The 5,732-nt window shown below is 39.8% G+C and overlaps 1 non-coding gene across 1 annotated transcript; it reads left to right on the top strand.

Annotated features, from left to right (window-relative positions):
• The first annotated feature begins 5,207 nt into the window (after positions 1–5,207).
• Positions 5,208–5,314, top strand: LOC115030249. Its single transcript, XR_003835841.1, has one exon. It is a non-coding gene; the product is annotated as a U6 spliceosomal RNA (small nuclear RNA).
• The last annotated feature ends 418 nt before the right edge of the window (positions 5,315–5,732 follow it).

A 5,732-nucleotide genomic window follows, 5' to 3' on the forward strand; every position in this document is an offset into this window, starting at 1 on the left:
TGCCTAAATCACATCCCTTCCTTCCAAGGTTCAGAGATCTTTGCAGAAGAGGGACCAGAAAGACTATAAGAAAACAGAGTGTGTGGGCATGAGGTTCCACTCCAGTTAAAGAGCTATTGGCAATTGAAAGGTTCTTGGAAAAAGGGGAGTCAGTTTTCTTTAAAAGTATGATTCCTCATAAGTAAACAAAGCTACACTGGAGGGCCACACACACACACACATTCAAGAATATTCAGGCAGTACAAACAATACTTGATTGGTTGAAAAGGATACAGATTTGGTTAAGTAGGAAAGGGGTATATAGGTCTGGGAAGGATTGTGGGGAGTTTGAAAATTACCAAGCATATTTATGAAATGCTCAAAGAACTAATAATTATTTTAATATAATGTAAGTAAATAAAAACATAAATCTCTAACAAATATTAGTTCCTGTCATTATTTCTGCTAGTAATGCTTTCTGGGTATATTTAGGCTTCACTGATTCTAAACAAGATGCTACTGAGCAATAATTAAAAATTAGACACCTATTAATAATCATCATGATATTTCAATTATATTTATTTTGGGTTTAATATGCATCTAATGTTATATGTATTTTACCTTAATTTCCAAAACAATCCTATGAAATACACATTATTGTTACTATTTGTTATCGCTGGATTACAGAATCAAAGGTTACAAAGTTACACGGGCCTCACGTGGCAAAACTGGAGCATGATCCCAAGTCTTGGGGCTCTAAAGCCTTCCTTTGAACCCCACAGCTCCACTACCTTCACAGAATTAACTGTAGAGTATGTGAATAGAAATGCAATTCTTGGTTGTCATGATCCTTCCAGTCACTTACTCTCCTATAACAAATGACCAATAATTAGTTATAATTAGCACATTATTCATGAGAAATAGTTTGAGGCAAATTGGTGCCATGAGAGGTAGAAACTGGCAAGAAATGTTCATTTTCCTTGAGGATAAGACAAACATTTTTTCTTGTGTGTGTGTGTGTGTGTGTGTGTGTTTGTGTGTGTGTGTGTGTGTTTATATGTGTGCATGTGTGTATGTGTGTTTATATGTGTGTATGTGTATGTGTGTGTGTGTTTGTCCATGTATTCAGGCTGGAGAAGAAACAAAAGGCTTCCCACATGTGAAGCAAGGATCTGTCACTGCAGCACACCCTTTTCTTCTGCTTTAATTCAATGTGATTTGGCTTATTCACCTTCTCTCCTGTTTGAGATAGACTTTAGCTCGAGATATACAATATCAATGTTTTTTATGAAAAAGGATTCTTACCTCATGCTTAAGATTTGCTCATGAACATGGTTTTCAAAATGTTGTGACATCATTTCGATATCTTTTGAATCCACCTCCCCTCAAAAGCAATTTCAAATGTCTGCTCAGTTCTTTTGGAAGGAGAGAAATCAACAAAGCTACATTATTATTCATAGTGTGATTACAACATGCTAAGTGCCTAACATAAGATAGAGTGGACAGTGCTGTGTGGCATTGGTTCACCTTGCCAACAGGGGTGAGTTTTGTGGGTTTTCTTTGTCATTTTTATTACATTCAATTATTTGTGTGTGTATATACACATGTACATATCATGGCATGTGTTGTAGCATGTTATGTGCATTTTGTAGATTTTTTTATAAAGTAGGAGTCTGAAGATTTAGAAAATAACAAACAGGGTCTTTGTACTGCATACTACATTTTTGAGGTTCTGCATCTGGCCTTTCTCTAACAAAGGAAGAAGAGACTCTGAAGGACCAAGAAAGAATGTCCACCCAGAACCTGAGTCCTGTTCATACTACTCCTAGTCCGAAGAGAAGAGAGATATTTGAATTTGTTGTTTTTCTCTCAATAAGTCCAAACTCTCTTCAAGGACCTGATTGTTACTCCTCTTTATTTCCATCTTCTCAAAAGCAAACAGTGATGCTGCTAGTGGAAGTACCCCCTAGGTATGATGAGAGCTGAGACAGCTACTTGACTGTGCATGAACCCTCCTGTGTTAAAGAATGAAACCAAAGGTAGGGAAAGGAAAGGCTGGATAGTTGGGTACTCTTCCCATAGAGCCTAGTTCCATCCCGGAATTCCAAAGATTATAAAACTTGCAATTCCAATTTGGCCTTTCAATTTGTTGTGAATATGCAGTTACCAAATGAGGAAGGATCTATTTTATTTACCAACATGTCAGTTTTTCTAGGCAAAGCCTTTCCCAGCCTCACAAATGTTACAACATGGAAGAAATGCTGCAGCAGGAGATAGATGAACTTGCCAACTTGAGTAAGGGCAAGCAGGCAAAAAGCACAATCGTCTTTCTTCCACGAGCTTTCCCATGTGCTTTATTTAGGCTGCTAGCAAAAGGGGTCGCCCGGATTTAGGGTTGCTCTTCCCATCTCAAAGTGATCCAATCAAGAAAATAAATCACAGACCTGCCTGGCTGTTTGAGTTTTAGTTGATTGCAAATGTAGTCAAGTTGACAACCAAGACTACCCACCACATCTGAATCCCACGGAGCCACCTAAGACAATTTCTTCTTTGGGGAAGCAGTTCAAATCCTTCCTTTCCCAGTTATTCCTTTCAAAGTACACGAACCAGATTGTTTTTTTTTCTCCTCTCTTCCTCTCATGCTGCTTTTTCTTCAGACCTCTGTGGCCATGTCTGTTCATGTTCTGTCTATCTTCTCCAGGTGATTTTGACTGAAGAACATCTACCTGCCTCCCAGTATCCTGCCCAAACCCCATAGCTAGAAATACTTGTTAAGAATTTTCTATGAGGAGTGAGAAATGAGAGATGATTTCTTCCTTTTGTCATTATTGGCATTGTTCTTCAATGGGAATTTTCCAACCCATACAAAGTAACAAACAGTATACAATAAGTTTCCAAAGGCACCTCTCCTGCCTGCAGCAATGATGAGCTCATAGCAGTCTTGTTTCATCTATATCAGCAGCTCAACTCAATATCCTGTATATCAGATATTTACATTATGATTCATAGCAGTAGCAAAAATAGAGTCATGAAGTAGCAACAAAAATAATGTTATGGTTGGGGGTCATCACAACATAAGGAACTGTAGTGAGGGGTCACAGTGTTAGGAAAGTTGAGAACCTCTGCTCTATATATTCTCTCACTCTCCTGGACTCAGGCCCCAAACAGCATACCATTTTGACTCTAATTATTGAAGTATGAGAGACAAGAGTTTGTGGATTATGGAGCTGATGCTATCAAGCCCAGCTGAGCTACTGCTCAAAAGTGACAAGGCCTGAGCAGAATTCATTCTGGCAGCTGCAAAGGCTTGCGGGACAGGGGCTCATGCAAGCTGGTAGCCTGTATGTGAGCAGGAAAGGCAGTCTCTCTCCTTCCCACTGTGATCCCCAGTGGCAAGGAGCTGGGGCAAGCGTGGGGCCCATGGCTGTGGTTTCTCACTAAGCTGGTCATCTTTCTTTGCTCACTTCAAACCCTGTACTTAGTGGTTTTAGACACCTTTGTGCACATCCATACTGACTTGTCTTAATTCTGTCAAAGCCTTCTCCCTCTCCCCTGGAGCTGTCTGGGAATTCTGGTTCATTGTTGCTGGTCGTTTTTTACTTCCTTTGTGCTTAACTTGTTGAAATACGAAAGGGGTTGGACAGTGTCAGACAATATGGCCCCCGTCACGCTGCATTTTACATTGAAATCATCTTTAAGGGCTTTGCTCCTTGACACAGATGGTCTCCATATCCTAGGAGATGGTCTTTTGGCACGAAAATGAAAAAGCTGTGCCCCCCTGGGAATCAAGAAACTTGGCGAGTTTATTCTGGTTCAAGTCAAACGGACACATCATTGTCCTAGGGGGCTGGCTTCTTCATTTTCCCTCCTACAGCAAGCATTTTTGACTCTCCTTGTTAAATACATGTATGAGTGTACGTTCTTATTTCTTAATAGACTTAATCATACTAAAGCCCCTCCCTTGTCCTAGAACAGACAATGGCCGTTACCTTCAATGTTCCCCCACTCAGAGTCACCTTGCCTCAATCCCTTCCCTGTTTCCCCAAGGTCTTCTCTGTGAAAGCATCTGTCTTCTCACAGGCTGCTGCAAATTACTGTGTTCACCCCCTCTTGGAAGCCTCACTTCTTTTTTTTTTCCCTGTAGGGTAAGGCTGGGATCACCTTCTTCTGTAGCCCCTTTAACTTAGGGACTGTTTCAGCAATGAATACCTCTGCACAGCAGGGGACATAAATAAATGTACCATCACCCTACCAGTGTCTTTTTCTGACTTGCTTTATACTTTGATGGTTCTGGTTCTGTTTAAATAGCCCATCACTGTGTTCAAGTCCCAGTGGCTCTTGATTTTATATCTCCCTTATGATTTTTTCCACCCACTGGGCAAGACTGACATTTGATTTTCCTGGAAAATATTCCTTTTCCATTTCATGGATGCATTCCATATTTGTCCTTCATAGCAAATGTTAAACCTTCAACTATTCTCTAATTACAGAGGTAAATGTGTAACTTATTCTGTTCTTTCCCACTGTTAATAAATTTAAAAAGAAACCACCTAGGATGATTGGAGTAACAATTTAAGGAAGACCATCCTATCTTTCTGCACTGGTCTCTGTTCCTTCATATGTGGGGATATAACTTATTTTAGTAAAGTACTTAGGTGCTCAAGGCTCTGGATTCAACAAAAAGTTGCCTATCATATCACTGTTAGAAAAGAACTACAGGCACCATGCCCATCAATAAAAGAATGGCTAAACAAATTGTAGCCTGTTTGCCCAATGAAAACTTCATAGCAATAAATAGGACTGAACTAAAGCTATATGCCACAAAAGTATGTATCTCAAAAACCTAATATTGGGCTTGGGAGATGCCACAGTTGATAAGGTACTTGCTGAATTAAGTATAAGGGCCTTAGTTCAGACCCTAGGCTTGGTACCATGTGTCTATAATTCTAGTGTAGGATGGAGAAGGCAGAGACAGGCAGATTCTTGGAATGTGGAAACAGCATAGATTTTCACTAACTGATTAAAGGATAGTGAAACTGTGATACATATACACAATGAGAATTTTATGCAGTTATAAAGGAAAATGAACTCATGAAAAATTGTTCATAAATGGGTGGAACTAAAAAAAAGTCATGCCCACTGAAGTAGCCCAGACTCCAAAAGACAAATGACACATGTTTAGTGTCATACGTGAATCCTAGCTTCAAATCCTTAGAAATGTGTGATTAGTGCTCACTTCGGCAGCACATATACTAAAATTGTAACCATACAGAGAAGATTAGCATGGACCCTGCACAAGGATGACATGTAAATTCGTGAAGCGTTCTATATTTTTGAGCTCGTGTCTCTAGCTGCATATGTAGCAGAAGATGGCCTAGTTGGCCATCACTGGGAAGAGAAGCCCCTTGGTCTTGCAAACTTTATATGCCCTAGTACAGGGGAATGCCAGGGCCATGAAGTGGGAGTGAATGGGTAGGGGAGCAGGGCAGGGGGAGGGTATAGGGGACTTTTGGGATAGCATTTGAAATGTAAATGAAGAAAATATCTAATAAAAAATTTTTTAAAAATGTGTGATTAGCTTGGAATATCTATAGGAGCCAGTTGAATGGGACCAATGACACAGCAAGAGATGTTTAAATGTAATTATTGATCTTATATGGAGAGACATAAGGCTTCTTGGCACTATATTGCTATCAAATAAAGAGCCCAGTTTAAGTGTGAGATAGCACCCTTTAAGTTGTTGGCCCAAAGTG

This window comes from Mus caroli, chromosome X, assembly GCF_900094665.2.
Source record: "Mus caroli chromosome X, CAROLI_EIJ_v1.1, whole genome shotgun sequence".
Classification (NCBI taxonomy): Eukaryota; Metazoa; Chordata; class Mammalia; order Rodentia; family Muridae; genus Mus; species Mus caroli.